The sequence below is a fragment of the Ornithodoros turicata genome, chromosome 2 (assembly GCF_037126465.1).
Source record: "Ornithodoros turicata isolate Travis chromosome 2, ASM3712646v1, whole genome shotgun sequence".
NCBI lineage: Eukaryota > Metazoa > Arthropoda > Arachnida > Ixodida > Argasidae > Ornithodoros > Ornithodoros turicata.
In genome coordinates this window covers 137,752,453-137,777,009 of record NC_088202.1, presented here as the reverse complement: position 1 = coordinate 137,777,009, position 24,557 = coordinate 137,752,453, and the positions used below count along the sequence as shown (strand labels likewise).

Genomic DNA, 24,557 nt, shown 5'->3' with positions numbered 1-24,557 from the left:
TTGCCACAAAAAATAGTCCCTTTCGGGAGTAAATGCATTGGAGTAAATGAATGTCACAGAGTGAAGACCGCATTTCACGCGCTGTTGTAAGAGTCCCAGGTACATAATTGGTGCGCATGCATGAAAATACTTTGAGGCAAACCGTCAACGGTGATATATCGAGTGATATAAAATCTTGCTATACTAGGGCACAATTTGCGAAGAAAGATGCGCTAACTGTTTCTTACTCTGTGTGGCTGGAAAATTGCTACGTTGTCTGAGTTATACAGCCTTATGTCGTTCAAATTGACCAAGGGCACATATTTACGTAGACTGTTGCATTCAGGAGACCATGCAGTCCTGGGGAGTAAATGTCGGGACTAAATGTTGGGTTAGGGGACTAAAATGGGGAGTAATTGCAGACTAGGGGAGTGGAAGCTGCAATTACTCCCCGTTTTACTCCTTTTTTTCTTAGAGTGCACGATAGGCATGCGCGCGCTTCTCCTGCTGTATGATTGGATGCCGGATGCCGTCACTCATGCTTCCTGAGGATCCCATTCGTTGCCTCCAAAGACGGCTCACCAGCTCGCGTGGCTCAGTGGTTAGCGCGTGCTGGCCATGTCACCTCGAGACTGGGGAGGCACCCTGGTTCGAATCCTGGTGCTGGCTATGCTGTGCTGTACTGTGCTGTGCTGTACTGTACTGTACTATCTGGGGTTTCCTCAGACGCTTTCAGACATATGTCGAAACAGTTCCCTTAGAAGTCGGCCCAGGACGTACATTTCCCCAGGTCGTCAGTGGTGACGTTGCCCACCTCTGTGAGGCCGACAATGGCTCACCCTTTCACCACCACCACCATCATCATCATCATCATCATCATCATCAAAGACGGCTCTGTTTTCATCGCGCTTTTCTTCTAAACGGTAGCGCTGTGTGAACTATAGTTTTGCATGCACTATACGAATTGAAAAAATCTCGGAGTGTGGCGCCTCCCAGGTCCAAAAAGTAGACGCCGACGCTGCCAAGGTCGCACTTCGCAAAACGATTGAAGAACAGAAGCGGTCGTTTCGAACTTGTTTGATGCGGATCCTTGAGTTTGATTATAGAAAAAAAAAACAAAAAAACGGAAGATATTGAATTCGTCACTGAACAACTCTGCCACTCCCACAAAGGAAATTAAATGAATGAAAGGACAATGGAAACTGAAAAGATGAAAAGGTAAAAATAGAAAGACCTTATCCTTAGACCGGATCCTTATTAGTGTCCTTTCGAATATATTTAGAGCTTAGAGGCACGCTGTTGCAGATTATGTGTTGTCCGAGTATTACAGGTTATATATTTAGCGTTTGCATGTCACGCAATTGGTTGGCTCGCAATATTTCACTAATTTAACCTAAGAACGCCCGGCGTTGCGGTACAACTTTTCTACGTACAAGGTTCTAAACACTACGTTGGCTTCTGTCGGCTTCTGTCGGCTACGTTGGCTTCTGTGGCTTCTGGCGGCTTCTGTCCTGAGGCAACTCCCTTCCTACGTTGGCTTCTGGTGTTTAAATATAGAGAAAAGAAGAGGCACGGGCTATGCCGTTCGTAGCTTGAACACGACTTTAGGAAAGCACATCACAGCTTATATTGTGCTTCACTGTAGTTGACACGCTTCGCCTTCTCCAACCGTGCAAAGACACGAAACAAAGCCGGGCATGGTTACAATGTAGCAATTCCAGTCCTGCCAGCGACGAAAGCCCCATCTAGCGCGTGCTTTCCCCGAGGCCTCTCTGTGCGCGAACATTCCTTTTCTCCTCCTTTCTTTCTTTATCTGTTTTGTATGTGAGGATTATGAGAGAGAGAGAGAGAGGATTTATTTTCTCTGTCGCTGTTCGAGCTCGATCAGCAACCTTCTTAATCTAAGAGGATTATCTCACCTTTGCGGAGTGATAACGGGAGATCATTATCCGGATGCGCCAAAGTAGAACTCATTGTTGGTCGGATAGGAGATGAATCCAATTGTGTCCCGCTGGTCTGGCATGTGCCTTACTATTAGGGTTGCCACCTTTTGGAGTGAAAAATACCGGCTGAGGGAGAGGAGGTAGAATAGAGGGAAAGGACGAAAAGCTCGTGGGAGAGGGAAAGTGGGTGAGGAACGTTGTAGCTGGCTCGACACAACCACCAACAGCTTTGCACAACCACTGCTCTTGTCCCCTCCGAACACAAGACTTAATGAATAACAGTGATAAAAATAATAACAACGAATAGTAATAATAATGAATAATTAAGAAAACGACTGGTGACTGCGGAGTTGGGTCTGTGCTCCAGATTTATTCAAGCTGTAGTGGAATGTTGAAGGCAAAACCCCACAAAAGCCCCTATGAAAGGTCTTGAGCCACAAATACCGGCAAAAGGCTGCCGGTATCACCTTCCTACCGGAAACCGGCAGAGAGCGCAAATAACCGGCCGTGCCGGTATAATACCGGCCTGGTGGCAACCCTACTTACTATACCATCACTGCTCTCACGCCCACGCGTGATTGTCGTACTTTCGTGTGTTGTTATTTAGTGAGTACGTAGTTATTGTTGCTAGTACACATGTAACTATTTCCGTATACAGTCAACCCTGGATTTATGAACACCCTCGGTTCCCGGAAAAATCGTTCATAAATCGAGGGGTTCATAAATCGAAAATTCTGTACGATCGAGCTGACGAAACAGTATCTGCGAGTTGGGATTGTGTTTATAATGCAATATATATTGTAATTTTGCTTTCGACCATGCCTTCTGCTTTACACTTTGTCGTCCTTAATGCGTCCCAGGAAAACCCGTTTGTTGTTCGGATTTCGAGGGGTTAAAAACCGAGCGTGCAATTCCAGGAAAAAAGTTCGTCCGTTCCGGCTTCATTCATAAGACCACGGAATAGTTCATCTGAAGATATTTGTTGACCTCGGAACGATCCGTTCATAAATTGAGGGCAAAAAACGCAGGGCAAGTCCTAGTTGGTTCCCAGAAATTCCATTCATTATTCGAATATCGAGGTTCATAAAACGAGGGGGAAATGCATGTAAAAATTTTGGTTCCTCGTGCTCCTGTTCATAAAACGAGGGAATTCATAAATCGAGGGTTGACTGTATTTGTGTCTACTATGGCGTACCTATGTACGTTAGTGATTTCGTTTAGTAGTGTTTTCGGAGTCGAGTTCCGGGAGCTATCCGGTACTGCGATGGCCCCGAGGAATGTCAATTAAGCGTAACAGACGTTTAGTCACATCGATGTGAAGCTGCATTCCAAATGTTACAGCGAAAGGGTATATGCGTAGAAATCCGACACCGCGAACACCGAAAGTCATCCCACTGTGACATTATGGCAACTAAGCAGTGAGCCGCACGCTAGACAGGTCACGTGCTTAAGAGAACCAATAAGGGTGCTCGAGGCTCTTGCACCTCTGACGCCAAGGCTTGATGCGGAGGAGTCCCTGTATCTCACTCACTACGTCACGTAAACGAAAGAAAGGAAAAAAAAGATCTCGCTACCCTTGCGTAGAGTAGAATGTACTTACGACGCACAGAACCGCATCTATTAAAGCCTTTAAGTGTGTCGATATACGGCAGCGCCATCTATCCCATAGGAAGCACGACTGGTACGCTATCCTGGCTCCTAGAAAGAAGCACCGACACGCTAAGAATAAAACAGAAGCGTAAATTCGAGTGCAGTTACAGTTTCTACTTCCATGAATTGCAGTTACACACCATTTTATACCCCTGTCACACAGGCAGTCTTCAATTATGATTGAAATCAATGACCGTTGAACATGCGCGTAGCGCCTCCAAGCGTGTAACGTGTCAACCTGTCAGGGGACATTGGATTCAACGCTCTTCGACAAGTTCACGCGTTATACGATTGATGGCGCTACACAAGTGTTCAGTGGCCATTGGTTTCAATGATAATTGAAGACTGCCCGTTTGGGACAGGGGTATTAGTCTTTTGACCCAGAAGTTTACTCCCCATCATTGTAAATAGACCCCAAGTTTCCAGTAAACTTTCGCGTATTTAGTTGTCAAAAGACTAATATGGTTGTGACAATACTAGCTCCCCATACAATACATGAAGAAAAATATGGTCCTTAAAATGGCCGATACATACAGCGCTCCACGCAATTAACTCCCTTAAAACCCTGCAAACTTTTGCATTGCGCAACTGTACTCTGCGTGTACCCTCTCGTGTTCGTATTTATTTATTTATTTATTATTTATTATTCCAAAACCCAAAAGACCACTAGGGGTCATTACATGGCTAAGTGATAAATGTATTGCCGTACGGATGGCGAACGTTTACCCTGACAACCGCAAGCTCGCGTTTTGACACCTCTATCGTGGAAAGCTCGCCATTTCGAAATGCACCCACGCAAACGCGAAGAACGAAACAAAGCCCACGATTTTTAGTATGCGGTGGGCGTTCAGAATTACCCCACCGTGCGGCGAAAAGCGCTCGAACCCCCAACGTGCACGCCGGCGTCGCTGAATGCGGAATAGCAAAGTGAATCTTGTTTGTCTAGTCCGTCATCCGTGTTGAACTTCATCGCGTACTTCAACGCGTGAAGCCTGCGAGGGAGGAAGGCGCGCGGCGTCCATTCACGAGGACCTGTCAGCGCAGTCGGCGTAATTTTTATATTACGTTATCGCGGGGGAAACGTCAACGTCTATCCGATAAAGAGCTCGAACGCATTCGCTCAAAAAATGCGACAGAAAGGACAGAACTGACATTTACCTGCCCGGTGAGCGTGGAGAACTTCCGCATATTATTGCTTCCGTTATGAACTTTTGTATTTTAAAATAAAAATTATTATTTATCTCTTCCTTATACTCTCGGTGCTCCTGAAAGGCATAGATTGTTTTGTATTCGCGGAGGGAACGCTTCTTGTCTAAATAATATAACTAAAAGTAAATAAATGCTCACTATATTAAACTGCGTTATCGCGCGTGACTTTGGAAGAAGAGTTTTTCTTTCTTCCTCTTTTTCTTTGTGAAGAAGCGTACATTTTAAAGACGCATTCGTTCATAAAAGTGAATAGTCACCCGTTCCAGCCCGAAACTGAAGATGACGGCGGTGATATATTTATGAAAGAAAAAGGTGCGTGGAAGATTGACGGCTTTGCACAGTGAATGTGCGACGAAAGGCGCATGCAAAATTCCGGAGCGAATCGAAAACCGGAAAGTAAAAAAAAAAAAAATACACACATTATTCTGGGGGAAGTTAAACGGAATGAAAACAGTAATTTGTGTGTGTGTGTGTGTGTGTGTGTGTGTGCTCCGCAGGGAAACCGAAAAACTTTGCTTTCTGTTTTTGGTTCATGTGGGAAATTCAACAACTAGGACCTCAAGTGCACAGTACATGGCATCAATCGGTGTTTAGGTAGGAAGCCCTGAAATTCATTCTCTCGGATCAAAGACACCGTCCTTTCCCCGGAAATACTCGACGACTCGCTGTTACTTAGGTGAACCACACTGTAGCTATTTGTGCGTCACAACAATGTGCAAGACGGGCTTGTTTTTTTTTTTTTTTTTGTTTTTTTCTCTCTATAAGCCAATCGGTGGGGCCTTGCAAAATCGCTCTTTTTTCTGCCAGTGTTCTTTTACATCTTGGAGAGAAGAAACGGGATTATTTTCGCTGCAGTCAATTCTCCTTACACCATGTAAAACTGAACCGGTTTCGAACCGTTATTTTTTTCCTCCGAGCTGAACTGGAACTAAACAGTTCTATTTTAGCGGGAACGAAAAACGTTTCGGCTCGACACCCTGGGGGCGCATGGCGCATTGGTTGAATTTGGACCATTGCAGCGCGAAGTACTCCGGAGTAAAAAATTCCACGAATGGCGTCATCTTACGGAGTTACGACGCCTCCACAAAGTGGGCAGGCATTATATTCTCCACGTATTATACAGCGTCCTGTTTATAACTGTTACGCTCTATTTTCTCGTTGGCTTATCAGACTCCATCGTATATATACAGTTTAGAAAAAAACGCGCACTATCACAGCGTCACGATGCCTTGGGTATGATGGGATACGATTGATAATATCAATATCTTCATCATATGGTACTATATACTGTGTTCGCTCCTTCTGCTCAGCTCTAAATGTCGGACGAGTCAAGTAATTAAAGCAACAAAAAAACAATCAACATCCTATGAGCCACTCGCTAGAAGAAAGAAAAAAAAAAGACCAGAACTCTAATTATCGACTGCGCCGCGGAGGGGGGGGGGGAGCTAGGTATCGCGAGCAATGTTTGTTCTCATTAACATTAACATAATCTCTACGAGTTCTCTAACGCTGAGGCACAAAGGCTTTTTGTAGGGCTATTGCATAAGGTTTCGCGTTCTGGCCCTGTTTTAACAGTCAAGCCGCGTGCAGGTGCTCGAAGGAAAAAGGGGGGGGGCGGCTTAATTATGTGTCGTTAATCAGGGTACAGTGGGAACAAAAGAGGGCCGTTAACTGGTGCCAATTTTCGATTGAACTTAGGCGAGTAGGAATATCTGAGGGTACGGTAAGACCCTCAGTGTTCCAGGGCCCATAAAATTCGCGAATGTCGCGAATTGTAAAATTCACGAACAGATCCCGACAAAAAAAGTTTACGCAACACAAGATCGACGCATTTGAATGATCGGGGCGACACCCTATAGCAGCGAACAAGAGTGGAAATACCTACTGACAGGTGCGCGGAATATCTAATCTCCTGTCTAAGTCCATCTGCTCCTGTTTGCCGCAGGGGTATCGCTCCGGTGAAGATATATGCCACTCCGGTGTTCCGTAAACTTTCGTCGGGACCAGAAGATTAGCACGCGCGCATCTCGACCGAGAGTGGAAAATTCGAAAATTACGCTGTATAGTGACTAACTTCTTATCTTCGACAAGCGGCCGTTCAACCTAGCGAAGATCCTCGGTCCGTGGTCGAACGCTGCCCACCAGACGCAGGGCCTTCGTCTTCTGGCGGAGTACTTGTGCTCCACCGGTCTGGCGACGGCTCTTCGAAAGCCCCCGTCATCATCCCTTCATCCTCTCCCAACGCGAAATAGGGCAGTGTTACCGCCTCAGCGGCGGTGAATCGCCCACCCCATCACCATCCAATGTATGTGTGTGTGCGCGTTTATCTTCGTAATGATGTGAATTTACGTTTTTATCTTCGTAGTTGATCGTACCAGATCTGATATTTACGTTTTTATCTTCGTAGTTGATCGTACCAGATCTGAATTTACGTTTTTATCTTCGTAGTTGATCGTAACCAGTTAATCGTTATCATTTGAACTATTTTGCAGCGCGCACGTGCGTAGTGCTGCTTTTGTCTCACGCAGTTTGTCCAATGTTGGAGTTATCACGAAGTAAACCAGTCCAGCCACGAATTTCAGCATCGAATAATCTCGAAATTAAGTGGTCGCGAATTAGGGCCCTGTAGCGGACGAGCGGCAAACTACAATTCACAATTCAAGGGTTGAACAGTACGTTTTGTGGAGTACCGACAGTCTATAGTTCGTGACGCCAGCCAGAGGGGATGTGCTTCGTCACAGGTAGTGTTCAGTACTTCCTGCAGGTGCTTGCGAAATGTTTGTTTCTAGGCGCGCGTGCTCATTTTTTGCAGTCTTTGGTAGTAACTAAGTTACTTTTAATTTTACCAATACTTTTACTAATAACTTTACTTTTAACTACTACTTTTTACTAATAACTTTACTTTTAACTACTACTTTTTACTAATAACTTTACTTTTAACTACTACTTTTTACTAATAACTTTACTTTTAACTACTACTTTTTACTACTAACTTTTAACTTGTAACTAACTAGTTACTTTTGAGGTTAACTAGGTACAGTAACTAGTTATATTTCCACAGAAAAGTAGCTTTTAACTGTAACTAGTTACTATTTCTGTGAGTGTAACTGCAAAATGTATCTAGTTACTCGAATAAATGTCGATCCTTGTTTTCGTACGTACACATGTCGTATTTTCCCCTGTGGGAGAGCCACATCTTGACTCATACAGCTTCTGGTTGAGTGCAATAATACTTTTATCGCACTTAAGTAAATGTAAATAAATGTGTTTTTAACAATTGTGTCACCCTCGCATGGTCATTTTTATAAAAAGTAACTGTAATGTAACTAAGTTACTTTCTCTCAGTCACTGTAACTAGTTACTTGACCAAGAAAGTAACTATAACTGTAACTAGTTACTTGACCAAGAAAGTAACTGTAACTTAGTTACTTAACCAAGAAAGTAACTAACTCCAACTCAGTTACTTTTTAGAAGTAACTTACCCAAGACTGTTTTTTTTTTGTGCATGTCGTACAATAGAACCCATTAAATACGTCTCTTTTGTGGGGCTTATCCAAATACCAGGGGGCGAAGCCTATGTCCCCCGTCTTGCATATGATTTGCATAGATTCTGTGCATGAGCTTTCATTCATATTTCAGTGTGCTAATTTACATATCTAGTGAGTTTTTTTTTTTTTAGTTGTTTTACAATTGTCCATACCTTTCCTTACTCGTTCGTGTTTATCTGGCATTCACATCCGCGTTGATGAGTTTATCTGCAAACGTCAAGTACCGTTTGTTCCACCACGGCACTGACGTAACGCCAGAGAGAAGAAAGAGGGGGAGAGGGAATTTCTCCTTGCGTTGTCTTTATTTGGCATCTGCCTCGATCAACAACCGCTCCTCCTTACATAGACGTATTCATTCTCTCTGGCTGTCGTGTCCTTTAGCTTACGTGTCTATTTCCTGACCGGTTACCGAATTGCGTCTAGAAAGCTGTCCCCTACTTATTGCGTCACCTACATGCGTCCGCGCGCGCCGACACCGCAGGAGAGCCAGCGAAGAAAGCAAAAAAATTGCACCGCCTTCAGAACGCCGGGAGTCATCGATCTTTCCGCGCGTCGAAATCAACCGACAATCACCTGCAATCATCCTTCCATCCACACCGCGTGGCGGGAGCCCTCAAGGTGGCGCGCGGGGAGGGCAAGAACAGAAGTCACGTGGTCAGCCAGGGGCGCGAGCAAAGCGCAACTTTGGTAAAATACCGCCAGGGTGCACACGCCCTCTCGTTGGAAGAGGAGGGTGTTGTCGTGACGTTTTTATCACGTGACTCGAGGCATGCGCGCACTATCGTTGGAAGGCGTCGGATGGATTGCGTTGAAATGGGACTCTGCTACCGAAATCGTGTTTGAACGGAAGTTATGTAACGAACGGGAAGACACCGGCAAGAAAGTACCGGGTACGTCACAACATTTCTGTTCTTTTGTTCTATTCTTGCTGCCCTTCGTCGTGGTCAGTTGTCATTAGGTAATGACGTCAGAGGTAGTTATTAGAGATTAATGTTCTCCCTGGAGTATCATATGGCTGTGTAATGTAATCATCGCGCCTTGAAAGCATGTAACGAAGAAATGCCTCTTTCTACTCGGGGACTTGATAGACTAACCTATTCCACCAACAACTTCACTTCATTGCCCTCACTACGAACCTATTCCACCGATGCACCTTTGGGAAACTGAAATTTCAAGTAAAATGTTATAGCCGATGTTCTGACCTCGAAGACCTTCCACGTGACGAGACACCCGTATGAAGCACAGGTGCGAGCTTCGTAACTGACCTTCTTCCAGGGACGTCGGTGGTTGTGAGGGTTTGGAACTGGTGGTGCGGCGCGCGCGCACGCGCGCAAGAGCGACACGAAGAGTGAGGAGGCGCCGACGTTTGGGGTCACGTGACTCAAGGTGAGCGCGCACCTATGCGCGAGAGGTGCAGCGGGAGGAGAGGCGATCACGTGGGGCGCGAGCACCTGGATGGGGATTCGGAAGAGGAGAGCGTTGGATGATGAGGGAGGAATTGATGCGGAAGAGCAGCAGGGATGAACGGTGGCGCCACCATCGCGCGCGCCCGCTCGCTTTGTGCGGTCGCGTAGTCAGTGTTAGCATAGCCAGCGTGTGAAGGGGCCATTCGGGTAGCAGCGGACGCGGCCCGGCGTTTTCTCTCTCTCTCAACTCCTTTCTTCACTACCACCCGCCCGCACTCGGCTTTCTCACTCGAACCCCGCCGGTGGCTCTATGTCGTGCCGGACACCGAAGCACCATCGTTCCTGAACTTGACGCTAAGGTGAGTGGACCAAGTCCAGGCACGCTTTCTCATTCAAGGACCCGAGAGATTGGATATGTCCATGCGACGGGCCTCGCTTCCTGCTGTGTATGGGAAAACGGGTTTAGTTTCTTTCAAACTTCTTGTGCTGTCGTTCTTATGGAGGAGTTAGTTCGCGTGAAGCTGCTGCGAGCAACCACGTTTAGCCGATTGGCTCATTAGGGCTTCACGAAAGCATTATTGTCTGCTGTCGAAGTCGAATGCTGTACCGCGTCATGTACCATTACCCAGTTTCCGTGCACAATGCCCTTCGAATCTTCAGCATACATATCATTGCTCAGTGCCTCTGTGCCACATTGCAATATGCCAACACAAGCATATACGCTATGTTGTCACCACTGATCAGATAGAATCGTTCTACTGCTGGTTCTAGAGCTTCAAATGTTAGGACACATTGCACATTCCTGCAGCTGAGAGGAATTCGCGTGCGATGTCTTCACACTGTTGTGGTTCATTTTTCGTCTTTCTCTTTGTTTTTTTCGTCTTAAATTTCAGTTGTTTCTATCGTTGGACGCGAGACTTCGTGAACGGTTTTAAGACTGTACTGCGGCGGATGTTTTAGTATCCCAAATAGTTGAGTACGTCGTAGGAGGAAAGTACAGCCGCAGGCGTTTTTTTTTTTTTTTTTTCGTTTTGCGAAAATAATGCTTCAGAATGTTTGTATTGATGTATAAGATTTATGTTTGATGATTTGGTGTATTGGTCTGCCGCCGAGAGTTGATGAATCTTAAGTGTCGGATTCGGTGTCCTCCTTGTTGTTGTTTTTGCAGCTTGGGCGATGAATATCACCTATTCCAATCTTCATCACGTACGACGTCATACATACTTTTTTTTAATCCCTTCGCAAGGTTATTTTCTTATGTACGTCGCAAATGTCATCTCCAGAGTTTCGTTTTCGTACCAACTCTGTGCAGTTTGGAACGATTGGAGAGGTCTAGTAACCCTGATAGGGTGTTTAAGTACAGCAGATTTTATGACAAGAGAGCATACAAAGTGAACGTCATAATCGCACGAAATTCATGTAGCGAGGGGCATCCCTTCTCACTAAGAAACGAGATTCCGCGAGAATGACAGCAGCGTACCTGAACTTTCATTAGTATCCCCGAAACTTCATTAAAAGTGGGAGCGAAACTTCACAAAAAAGAGGAGGGAAGCTTCATTAGCGGAAAACCAAATTAAAAACCGCGCAAAACGTTTGTTCTCACAGAGGCTGGAGCAGCTGTTTTCGTTTCAACCACAAAAAAAAAACTCACAAATGTCTGCCGCTTCGAACCGGCGGGAGCTCGCTCGCGATCCACGGTCTCAACCTCAACGACAGAGCCCCGATGCCTCTCCGCAATTGCGGGAAGGATTCTTTGAGAGAGGGAGCGTGTGCTTCCCTGAGATCCTGACAACCTGCCAAACCCATGTTTCGAAAGAGACTTTTTTTTTTTTTTTCCTCCTTCCTTTGTCCATCTTTCTCCGTTTCATATTTCTATGTCACTTATTTTTCGTGTCGCGAGCCAGCGTGGCATCGCAGTTTGACAAGTGACCCTTTGCGACTTTGTTAGTTCAGTCGTGACGAGGCTTCGCTTTCCTTTTTTTTTTTTTTTTCTCTCTCTCTCTCTCTCTTTCTTCTGGACGTGTTCTCGTGCCGTTGTTTCGTACGTTCGCTCGCTCCCTGCAAAAATCCTTCAGTGTACGGGCGCTTTTCGTATGAAACGTATAATTTTCCAGCATGATTCTCGCTCGTCTTGTTCTCTTTTACTATTTCGCGCTCCCTGTTTTCTTTTTTTTCTTCTTTCTTTTCTTTTCAGTATGTGTATGCCGTGTGTCGTGCCTATAGCTGTACTTTCTGTTTCTTCTTTCAAACTGAAGGGGTAATGCATGACCTTTGTCGTTTCGGATGATGTGAATGTAGGTTACCGTGACCTACGTTGTCATTTTGGAGGGAATTCTGACCCGTGTAGAACGCAGTTGAACGAAAATGAGCGTATTTATTGCGAGGTACTGTTCGGAAAAAAGCTTCTCTTCGGTGCTCCTATAAAAGAATATGTACGTGATTTCTGTCGCCGCGGATATTGGAGTTGACGCGTATTTTCTCGGTAAGCGTAACGTGTACATGATGTGATCCGCAAACAAATTAGTACACCAGTGAGCGTCGATGTAACCCTCGTTATGTCACGTTTTTCCCTTCTCTGTGTCATTATCGGCTAGGCCCAGGCCTTTATCGGCTGTTCGCAGGCACCTAAAAATAAATAAATTGAAATTGAAATTATAATCAACCCTTCAGCGCGCCGTTACTTCAGCGTTGAACAGCGGCGTTACTCATGGTGGTATTGTCTCACTAATTCCAACTTATACTGACAAATAACACGCGGATGCTTACGTATTTGACTGATTCGGAGACATTACGTTCCGACTCACGAAGAGAGCATGTAGAATTCGGAAAGATCAAACAACAAGTCACCGTGCACTGGATCAACATGCTGTGAACGCGAGAGGAGTTCGTAATCACTCTGAGCTTTGTAAAGGGATGTAGTTGTACTGCTCCGCTTCGTATTGTCCCCCTCCTCCTTAAAATCTTTCCCATCCTTGTACGAAGTACGAACTCTATCAAGATCAGTCGTTTATTTCACGAAAACATGACCAGCGAACTGCCTTACCCTAAGCACACGCTCTGCCCGAGAAAGTGACGGGTGACAAGCACGAATCAAGAATTTACCGCGAGATAATAGAAAATGCACGCACGGCGCGAGAATTTAGACTGTGAGATAATAGAAAGGCGACCGAAATCTTGACTGATGGAGAGTATGTTCCGTAAGACGAGAGAGAGAAACAGAACAGCAGTTCCTCTCCGTGCAATGGCGATGTGAGAGAGGAGCGATTACTTATCCCAAGGAGAGCTGCCGTGACAGAGCAATTACAACGGTAAAGATTTGCATTCTGCGCCGGAAGATAAAAGGATTGCACGATATACTCTATCACCGATGTCAGAGGGACGATATAAGGACGAATATACGGACGAAAGCGGTGCTTCTCGACAACGTGGTTCTCTTGAAGAGTGAGAGAAAACTGTTTCCACGTGAGGCAAACTGTGGAACAACAACGTTGACGCGCTGTTTATTTGCATACACGCTGGATGCAAAAATGTTCCTGTTGGGACTTGAATGATGGCAGGTTGGGGGCCGACGCTCGTAACCAGCACGGACGAACTGTTCTTTGGCGCGTCTGTTTTGTTCAAGTGGTGGCCGTGCTGTGGTTCATGTGGTTAGATAAAGAAACTGTGACCTGCTTGACTGGGCGCGAATGTTCGCACTTGGGACCGCACTGGAAGGAACCATCTTATCACCCTTGCCGATAAAGTATTCAGGGGGGAAAAAAATATTCGTCTGGCGTAGGGGAGTTCAGGGATAACCTGTCATTTACCCACTTCGTGTAAAAGCTGTTAAAAGTGATGGTTAATGCAGTAACACAACCCGTCGAACGCTTGCGTATGTTACGTTTGGCTGTTTGTTTTCAAAGCACTAGAGTGAATGAGCGATGCTGACGTCATTATGTGACGTATAAGGTACGTAGCAAGTAGCCCCGCGCGTGTCCGTAGCACACCAATTCTCGATGGCAAATGACATCACGTGGCTTGTCGCTATGCTGATGCGTCACACCAGGAGATCGGGCCGGGCCGGGCCTCCAAGGTCACGTCGCACCGCTCACACCGTCCAGTGAAAAAATATTTTGCATGCTGACTCCTGAGCGTATCCTGACGGACTGCTTGATGAATATAGAGTAGCAAGCCCTGTCCTGGCTAACCTCTCTACTGTCCCATATTAAAGAAAGAAAGAAAGATGCTAAGATCGAGCAATGCTAAGTGTCATTTTGTTCCTTCTTTAACAGCGTCGAGCTCCATCAGATCCATGACGTTCCGTCTTCGCTGCGCCAGTGTGTCATTGAAACGTCAGCCAGTATGTTTCTGTTTCTCGCCGATAAAATGCGAATCATAGCAGGTTATCCGTTGTTTCCAACAGTTACGTGTTCACATTTATATTTATTTATTCGACAGTCATTGGAGAATCCGTTCATGAAGGAATCTGACAATGAGTTGGGAAAATCGTTCGCGAATGATTTTGTCGCTGCCCAACCACAGGATTCCATTCTGCATCACGTACCCACTCTTCTCATTGGCTTTCGGCGATATCGTTCGCGAGCCGTTTGATCCAAAACGATTCGCTAAAACTCGTTAATATCCGATTCTGGTATCCGTCTTTTGCCGTAATCGCATTCCACACTCCTAAAAAAAAAGGGGTGTTTCCACACTCCATCAAGAAAGTAGCATAACACCTTTCACCCTACTGGAGAGTAATATTACTCCCCGGCAGGGAAAAAGGTGTTATGCTACTCCCTTGAGGGAGTGAGGAGACACCCTTTTGAGCGTAATTGTACTCTCCAAAGGGGTGTTATATATGTGGCAGAAAAAAAAGGAGTTAAAATACACCCTTTTTTAAGAGTGCACGATTACATTATTCGCGCAGGTTTTACAAAGAGATAACGATAGAGGGAGATGATGATATGGAGACACAAAGCACGAGTGCATAAATGACGATTAGCCCGTCCCCTTCCGCTGGCATTCTTTCGCGACCGCATAGCTTCGCAAGCGACGTATAAGTATAACACGACACCGCGCGAGCGTCAAACCGCGGGAATAAATTTATCTCCGCGCGACCTCAGCAGTTTAGAGCTGACGTTGCGCTAGTCCCTTGTTTAATGGTCGTCCCACACGTACTTGACGTAGAAAAATAATCGTCGCCGCCGTTTTCTAGACCGCGGGGGCCATGCGCGATGATCTCCGACACGTGCGGAACCCGGGAACACTAGGGGGGGGGGGGGGGGAGGGGTTATAATAGAACGGCCTCATCTCCCCCCAATGTCTGGCATCTTTATTTCTGTTGTCTCGCATACAGCCCTGCTTCTGCGTTTCGCAAGCACGCCGCTGCGATGATGCCAAGGTACGTTGTAATGACTGCGCGGTCACGCCTGTCGCGATCCCAGGATGGAGTATAGTACACGCGGGCGCTGTTCTGGCAGCGCTGTGTAGTTGTTTTGTCGGAGCAGTCTCTTGACTGCGTTGGCGCGTTCTTGGCGGAGGTGAATCTATAGAGAGAGTTGAGTGTTGCGAGAAGTTTTAGTCGATCGTATCATATATGGTGTCCTGTTGTAGCTTCGACGTAACTGCGAAGGTAAGTGCTCTTAGTATGGGCTGATTGGGCTGTCGTGGCAGCGCCCGTCAATTCGCACTCATTAAAGGACTACAGAGGGCTATCAAAAAAAAAAAAAAAATTCAGATTAAGACGTCTGAAGAAAGTGTGTGTGTCATTTTACCGAGTAGCGCGAAAGGTTTTGATGTGTGCAATTTGTTTCCCAGACAAAAACTCGCATAAACATGGCTCCGCGCGTTCACCCTTAACTCGACACTCCGGTTATAACGAGGAGGAGAAGGTATGATGCCACGTCATCGATGACGTTACAGAGAGAACTCGTTGTGGTTTGCCGGTCAGTGGGGGTCTGCGCCTTGTCCATTTGCCGCCGTAAACTAGTTTTGCCAATTCTCCCGGAGAATTGTGGATAGAAGGAGCGGCCGAATAGGAGTAGTGCTTTTTCAGAACAGCCGAGTAGCAGACGACAGCGGAGTAGCAGACATTTCTCTGGACCAATCAGCGAGCGTGATCCTTGTAGCGTCAGCGCGAGGTTCCAGGCAGATCACAGGCTGGCACTACTCTCCACCGCTGTTGCGCACGGTCGCTTTTTGCGGCGTACTTTAAATTCAATTTCTGGGATAATTGATCTCTGTGGTGGGAATTACTTCGCGTGGTGCATCTTACTGGCCTACCTTACAGTTTTATAGGAAGAAAACAAGGTGTGAAAAATGACTTCTGTGCTACTTTAAGTCTCGGTGGTCATCACTTTCCATTTTATAAAACAGACGCACACAAACAGTGGACAGTTTCACGTGTCCACGTTGCTGCTGATGATGATGGTAGAAGAAAAAAAACATGGAGATGTGAGCCCGCTCACGGCTGGGCAAGCTACTCCGGGTCCAGCTTGTCCACATAGCATCAGGATGCTCACCGTATGGCTTAGGGACCTGTGTAGACTGGGATTCGAATCTTAACGGGTTCAGAAAAACGGATGAGAATAAGACTGCTACGGAACGGATATGCGAATCCGTTGCAAGAAAGAAAAAAACGCATGTATGAATAGACTGTTGACCTGTGTTGTGTGGCTCTGCATGCTGGTCCACAAACGAGAACCACTCTCGTGTGAGTGGGCACCAAGGCAACCTAATTCAGCCAAAGGTTAGTACCCTATCACGTCGGTATAGCTACCTTGCAGCTCCTACCTTAGGAATACCCGGCGGAAGCAGGGTAAAGAAAGGTAAACTTAAGCGGTATCTTTTTCTCGCGGAGACTAGCGTGACCTTGCAACGAACAAGAAATCTACTACCCATATATCTTCTTGCTTTAGGCGTTCATCGTCGAGACCTACAGATGCGCGACAGATGCACCTGTTCTTGTGTCGCCGCACGCGCATCTTGGCGCATCTTGAAATGGCCTTGCAGGTCGTTTGCTTAGCTAAATTTGACAGATTATGTATACACATGTGTCGGGAAGAAGCTACTGTCAACGGTAATTAATTTTGTATGCTTAGTACGGCAGCGTCCTTGCTAAACGCCTACTGGGCGACGAGAATGTGTTCTCGGCGTAGGCAAAAATAATGACATTTACGAAATGTGTTATTTTCTCGAGTAACTACAATACGAACGCGTTCAGAAAATATTGTAAAGATCCCTAAACATCTGCAGAGGGTTCGAGCTGCGATGCATTTGTAAGAGATAATTTCGAGATATTAACGTGTTACATGTTATGAGCTCTGACACAGAGAAAGAATCGTCTGCCCACAATGTGTAACGACGCAATTGAACCTCTGTATGCAATAAGGGGATAAGTCGAATTATCCCCTTTTTAGTATTTTTGTTGCAATGGCGTCTACATACCACTATGTACCCGTGAAAGAAAATTTAGGACCGTATCGCAATTTATTGACTCGCAATAGGAGGATAAGAAACGGGAAATGCGTGCGTGTCAGATGGGATGGACAGCCAGGTCAGGTCCCTTTTCTATACACATGCATACAAATGGTGTACCATGGATTTTGTTACGATGCGGAAATAAACTTCAACTTCCACGCGAAAAACATATTCTTCCTACCTCACGTGACCGTGTCAGCAGTGCTAGTGGGTGTTATAACCGGAAGAACGTGTGCACTATGCTAATAGGTCATATTTTGCTGGCCATACAGAACATTACTTTCAAGATTGTGCTGGTTTAGCAGCACGATAATCACGATCTAGGCTGCTCCACTGCACAAAGGTAACTTCGCCCGTCCTGGAGTCGCCGTGAAAGTCCGACTCGTGGAAACTGTTCTTTTCCTGCGCGAAAACCCTGTGCCTGCAGTCTTACATGGAAAAAGGGGATATGTCATGCGCCTGGGTTTTGTTCAGTTTCTGCTAAATCACACATCCAGAAACGATGCTAACGGGACATGCATGTGGAGTAGACACATGCATATATGTTACGCATGTTGCATTTGTTTTATTCGAGGAAACTCACCTGCAATTACTTCACCAAATATTCACTTGCAGTTTTCTCGGTTTGGGATTTTCGACTTATCCCCTTATATTGCATACAAAGGCTCAATTGTCGCTGTATTTCAGCTGCGAGTACCAAAGTTTGCACAGCTATTCGGTAATTTGTCGGACTCCTTCTGCAAGATATTTTGTAGCACAGCTTCGGATCTATCGGGCGTATTTGCCGCCTACCACACGAATAAGATAGGAAGCCTGCAATCGTTGGTATCTTAGTACAGTGCGGTAGAGGGGCAGTCTGTCCTGTCTTTCTTTACTTCGTTCCTGGCTTATGTGCACTGTATCATGTTTCCGCAGTATCGTCGGTCTCAACCGTTCTATAGACATGGGCCTACCGTACGTGCTCGATCTTCAGTTCCCTTATGGCGCCATCTGGGGGGGGGGGTGAATATACATTTATTAGAAAGAGAGGTCTGCCAGGGCGCTACCTGTTTCCACGGTAATCTTGCATTTCTTGCTTATGCTTCAGTTCAGAATATTTTATTAACATAATTATCTAATTACACAAGTAACTGCCCAAATTGCACTTTGCTTCTCACTAACACTATAACGACGTAAATGTTCCACGTGCACACTATCGTTAGAAGTATGTCAAACTGCTAAAAATATCCACAATCTATACCATTCGTATGTACACACATCAGGCAAAATTCGACTGAAAATTTGGTTGTGATTATTTACACTATTTACATAATCTGAATCCCTTGTTAGAAAACGAGGTTCCTTAGAGCAACGTGCCCATATTTCACGCATATGTACCGATTATAAACCACTGACGCAGGAATTACTGCTCACCTAGTGAAAAGAGACTATGCTCAAGGTATAGTCACGGAGCAAACGCATAACCAGAGTATTCTTCTAACTGCAACCACCACTGCGATATGTGTCTCTACAACTCTTGCAACTGGCAACTCTACTTTATTTTTACTACTACAACCGGCAACTTTATTTTGCTTTATCTAGGTAGAAGGCCGCACCAAACAGTAGAATAGGGACAGTGCGTGCTTTAGAGAGGGTTTATATGAACGGTGGGGGAAGTGCGAAGAACCAGAAGCTCACTTTCACACCTCCTCTCCCTCACACCTCCAGCACCCAGAGGGGTTACATCCCATTTCGCCTATTCCCATTTTGCCTAACCCGGATTATCGGATTAAAGAGGCGGGAGGGGTAACAGCCGTTAGGCGAAATGGGACTGCCGTGCAATCTCATTAGGCAAAACGGGACTGTCGGCAAGTGGGCGTTACTTACACGCTCCGACCCGATGATGACGTGTGCAAGAAATGAATGTGCTCGTCGGACAACTACCTTACGTCGTCCGAAACAAAGACCCTTTACATTTGCAAATATAAGGTGTAAATATAATGTACAAATATAACAAAAACATTTTACATAGTGACTCCTGATGGACAGCATGACGAATGGAACAAGGCTTCGAGCCATGTTCAGTGTCACCTGAGCGATGTTAAATATGGAAACTGGTGTTACTATAGTCGTGTTTAATTTAACTCCTTTTTTTTTCTTTCGTGTTAGTGCCGCGAAGCTATATGAGCGACGGCGAGGTGGCTATGAGCGAGATGTGGCTATGTGGAGATGCGAGGTGGCTCTGAGCGGCGTACAGATGAGAACAGATGGAGAGAGGACAGCAGGAAGGAGTGGGGGGATAGGGGGTTAATATGCGTCTTGGGCAGACTTCAGGGGGAACTGTGCCGGTATTCGTCTCGAAAGTCTTCGGAAAACCCAGGGAAAACCTCAGACAGCACAACCGGTGGTAGGATTCGAACCCACCGCCTCCCAGTTAGCACGACACCACCGAGCGAGACGCCTTAACCCACGTTCAATCTAACTACGTATTTTCCGGTGTATAACGCGCGCGTTATTCGGTAAAAAGGTGCTCTGAAGAGGGCCTGCGCATTATCTAACGGTGGGAGTTATACACGGAAATATTTTCCGACAGGAATTCCTTTTCTGGTCAGTGTCGTATAAATTCTAGTCTCCTCCAGGGTGTGCTGTGAATTTCTCCCAAATCACTTAGGGTCAGTTGAAAAAGCCGGCGTAGGGCGTTGGAATTAATAAAAAAGTTGTGATGCTACTTAAGAATGTCATTGAGCAGTCAATAATTCAGAATGGCGAACGGGACATGATGTCGTACCTCGATGCCGTGGGACATCTAATGTATATTGAGTAGAGCTGCAAATTTGGAAGAATTTTGAAGTGGAGAAAACAAAGCTGCCCTTTTAATTTAAAAAAAATGTAAATAAAAACTATGTTTTCACTCTTGCACAGTCTATATTTGTGAACCAACAGATGAGGGAAGAAACCCTAGTGTAATATGAATTATAAATACAGACCTCATGCTTCAGTGAAACCAACAAGGTTGCATGTAAAGTTATATGAAGATCCGAAATTGACTTTTGGCAGCATGCCAGAGGACCGCCTTCTTTCTTACGTAACACGGATTAGTAGGCGAAGTGGGACTGTCTGCAGCATACATTAGGCCAAATGGGACCCCCTGCAGTTCGAGGTCGGTGAACCTGCTAAGGGATGGCGAGATAATCTGCTAAGAAGCATTAGGCAAAATGGGAATAGGCGAAATGGGAAGACACGCCCAGAGGTATCGGCGGCCCAGACTTGTGCCCGTTACTCGAAAAAAGTAATTGATTACCGTTAGTTACTTCTGTGGAAAAAGTAATTGATTACCATTACCAATTACTCGACTTCAAATGTAATTGAGTAACGAGTAGAAAAGTAACGCGTTACATCGGTCGTTACTCCGCATTCACGCAATTTATAACCGTCTTTGTGTGCCTCAGAAAAAAAAAAAAAAAAGAAAAGGTTCAACAGCGGAACAGCTGAAATAACAAGACAAACAAAAACACGCAGGACAAGGAGATCGCCCGGGAAGACGTTGACCCGATTGTGGAAGAGCATTGCGTGGAACTTCCCCATGACTCACTAAACCTCTAAAGCTTCAGGTACCATCACACTGGTGTAGGAAGAGATTAGGGAGAGAGACTCTGAAATTTCAGAGCATTATTACAATGACTTCCGCTTGCTATAGCAGTACTAGTACAGCCCAACAAAGGCTGGTGGCACCAGGGGCTTGACTTGGGGGTGGGGCAGAACATCTGAAAGATAAGCTAATCCCTGCCGGAAAAGTAATCAATTACTGAGTAATCGATTACTCAGAAAAGTAATTGATTACTCGAAAAATTACTTTGACAGTAAAGTAACTGATTACTCGAAAAATTACTCAAAAAGGTACCTAATTGATTACAAGTAACGCAATTACTAGTAACGCGTTACGCACAAGCCTGCACTGTAAACTGAAAAACACCCTTATGGGTGTAAATGGCTTGTCCTATAACTGACACCTCTTTTTACACCATATGGTCTTAGAACACCCTTTTCAGAGGGTGTATTCTGTGTAAGACACTCTTTGAAAGGGTGCTTTTCCTTGAAAATGCTTTCTTTTGCACCCTTTAAACACCCTTCTAGGAGGGTGTAAAGTTGTTAAACACCCTCCTAAAAGGGTGTTTAAAGGGTGCAAAAGAAGGCATTTTCAAGGAAAAGCACCCTTTCAAAGGGTGTCTTACACAGAATACACCCTCTGAAAAGGGTGTTCTAAGACCATATGGTGTAAAAAGTGGTGTCAGTTATAGGACAAGCCATTTACACCAATAAGGGTGTTTTTCAGTTTACAGTGTGGGTATCGCAGGGGGCAGGAGTGCGGACCACACCGGACAGTAAGACCGGTACTAAAGAGAAAGAGTTTCTCCAAATCGCCAACATTCTGAAGGCAGGAAACGCTCAGACGAAATTAAGCACCAGCACACAGAGACAAAAGGGGAGACGAACGGCAAATCCAATGTGGAAGAGCAGGTGGCAGCAAGAGATTGGCTGAGCGCAGGGAAGAGACGGAGCGTAGCGCAGCCGACTAATCGGTCGCGGTGTCCCGTCAGCTGAAGTCGGTTCTATTTTTTTCATTTCTTTTTTTCGGCGTCAATGCAGAGGGGGCTGCCAACGCATTGATTGGCAGCACGACGGAAAGAGGCCAAGACCGCAGTTCCATGCAAGTGCGTTGCACGTGCTCCAGCAAGTCCTGGAATCGCTCTGAAGGGAGTTAGGTGTCTGGGTGAATTTTTTTTAAATGAGTAGCGAGGCAAGTATTGGCTGGCCTCTCCTAAAACTTAAAAAAGAAGAAGAGGGAGACGTCGCTAAAAATCATTCGAAATTCCCCGGTTCTGCGGACATTAAAGCGACACTCTGGGCCCAAACCTGGATGCTCGGTCAACCGTGCAGAATATTTCGATTAAATTCGCCGCTAATTATTTCCTATTCTTATTTATTTTTATTATGTTGTACGCATGTTGTATTATTATGTACGATTTCATTATGTCTCTGCTCAGCACAAATTGCTACCTCGTACGAGAAAACGTTTCAAATACCTTATACCCGATACCCTTGCACGTTTAGAAAAAAAAAAGGGGGAAAAATATATATATGTATATATATATTTATATTTTATTTTATAGCCTGCGCTTTCGTTGCCTCGACGTCGTTGCTAGCCACTTGTAGTTTCTGTTCTGCAAGGCAACCCAGCTGATAAAACTTGCTGAGTACTTTCCTGTAGGCCTCAAGCAGTTCTCAATCTCATTTATCTCCGCCGCGCACCCTTGTGGCACCTGCAAAGGTGCGACGGCTCATCCTTGCCTCACCGTGCAGAAACCGAAACCGAATGTCACTCGCTTATTTTCTCTCTCTCTCTCTCTATCTGCATTATAGCTCGAAACTGATCCAAAACGAGAAGTTAGGGATATTGCAGGCGGCGATTGTGGATCACTTGAAAAAAAAAAAAAAAAGTTGCGAAATAGAGCATTTATTTTACAACGGTCGTGCATATTATTATTATTTTTTTTTTTTCAACTACAAGGCCATATACATTGATGGCGTGTGGCCTCGTTCCGCCAGAAAATTTGGAACTTCACGTGAAGGATTTCTACCCCGCTGTCTGCGACCTTACTTTGTCCGCACTGGTAAGGGAGACAATGTAACCGAACGCGAGCACACGCTGACGCCGTTCCGCGGAATACTCTGTCTTTCCTATTAGAGATGCTACACGTGTGTTTCTGCGCTGCCGGGAATCTCCTTCGCGCGTAATCCCACGTGATTTTTACATACAACAGTAAATTGCCGCACCGCGATTACCAAGCCGGCCTAATTAACGCATATGCCCGCTTGAAGGCGACGTTTCTGATCCCCCGAAGCCAAGCCAAGCCAAGCCAAGTCCACGCTTGGCAGTACTGAACCAAGATACTCGGAAAATTATACTTGGGTGCTCCAAAACGCCTACTTTTTTTTGCTCCAAAATGCATATTTTGTTGCTCCATTGTGCTTCAAAATGCACATTTCGATGCTCCAAAAATTGCTCCATGTGATGTGATACGATGTGGATGTGATGCGATGTGATCAAGAAAAAAAAAAATGGGGATGCGCGGAAATTCCTCCACATTATGTCGATTACAATTGCTCCATTACATTACGGCATCACTGTACACGTAACTTTGATGTCTACCAGCCGGGTAGAAGTAGGTAGTAGTCTGGAAAACCGGGGGTTGTCAGGGAATTTTGATGTGACTGGAAAAGTCAGGGTATTGTCAGGGAATTTGCCAAAAAGCGGCTGAAGTCTGGGAAAATCGCAGGCAAGTGTCGTGACGATGCGCAGCAAATCGTAAGTTCTGATTGAATTGGTCACACCGCAGCAACGTTGCCGCGAGTAGGACTTCGCCAATACGACAAGCTCAGAGGCTGAAAAGTAGGGCTGCCTCACTAATACTCGAATAAGTTATCTGTTTTATGAAGGATCTGTATCTAAACATAGCAGGAGGCACCAAGTTCCCGTTTGTTTTGGTCAGGGAATTCGCTTGAAATAGTCAGTGTAACCCTGGGAAAGTTGGGGAATTTTAAGGCTACAATAGACCTCGTCCTGTTTGTAAACAAATGACGTCATAGTGTTCGACAGCGCCACCAATTTGGTAGAGTTGAACTACGTTCGAAGCTATAGGGGCGAACAAGGTCGCGCCCGAAAGCCACGGTCTTGAGGGGATTACGATGACTTCTGAAAAGGACGCGACCCTCGGTCCTACTTTTCTTTCAATAGGAGGCAGCGAACAAGTGCCCGTTCGTGGAATCCAGCCCTCCCCCTTCCGATTTGTTTCGGTTTCAGTCTGTCTACCAACGTCATGATGACGTTTCTCGGGTAGAGGTGTATTTGGTAGACACCCGAACTTACACTCAAATACAGAACCTAATCTCTAAATCAGTCGGGAGCTCGTGGCTGTTGACTATGAAATTGGCGAGTTGGTGACGTCACAAGCTTGGTATATATCGCTTCGCTTTCTTTTTGTTTCAGCGGAACTTTACAAGCTTTCTTTACAGAATAGATTGAGTCAGATATGGAGTTAATATCACGAAGCATATTCGTAATAATTTTAGTTGTCCCATCCAGTTCCACCCAAAAGACGCGCCAGAGGGAGACACCTACCTTATCAGACGCCATCGTCTGAATGTTGTACGTGAACGACGTTGTGGTTTACGTAGCCGCTATGATCGTCTGGTAACATGTACATATTCGGAAACAATCACATACGACACACACAGTCACATTCCTAGTTCTGCTCAGACGTCACAAAAAAAAAAAAAAAACATATCCTGTCCTTTTCTACCCACCTCACCCTTCCTAAGCATAT

General features: G+C 45.5%; 1 protein-coding gene across 3 annotated transcripts in view; it reads left to right on the top strand.

Annotated features, from left to right (window-relative positions):
• LOC135386212 (poly(rC)-binding protein 3-like) overlaps positions 1-24,557 on the top strand; it is a 417,863-nt gene that overhangs the window by 180,504 nt on the left and 212,802 nt on the right. Inside the window, exon 1 of one of the 3 annotated variants that reach the window (XM_064616023.1) lies at positions 9,830-10,094. The exons of the other annotated variants lie outside the window; for them this stretch is intronic. The gene's annotated coding sequence lies outside the window, so the exon portion shown is untranslated. Of the gene's footprint in view, positions 1-9,829; positions 10,095-24,557 lie in introns of those variants that run through there. 3 annotated transcript variants of the gene reach the window in all.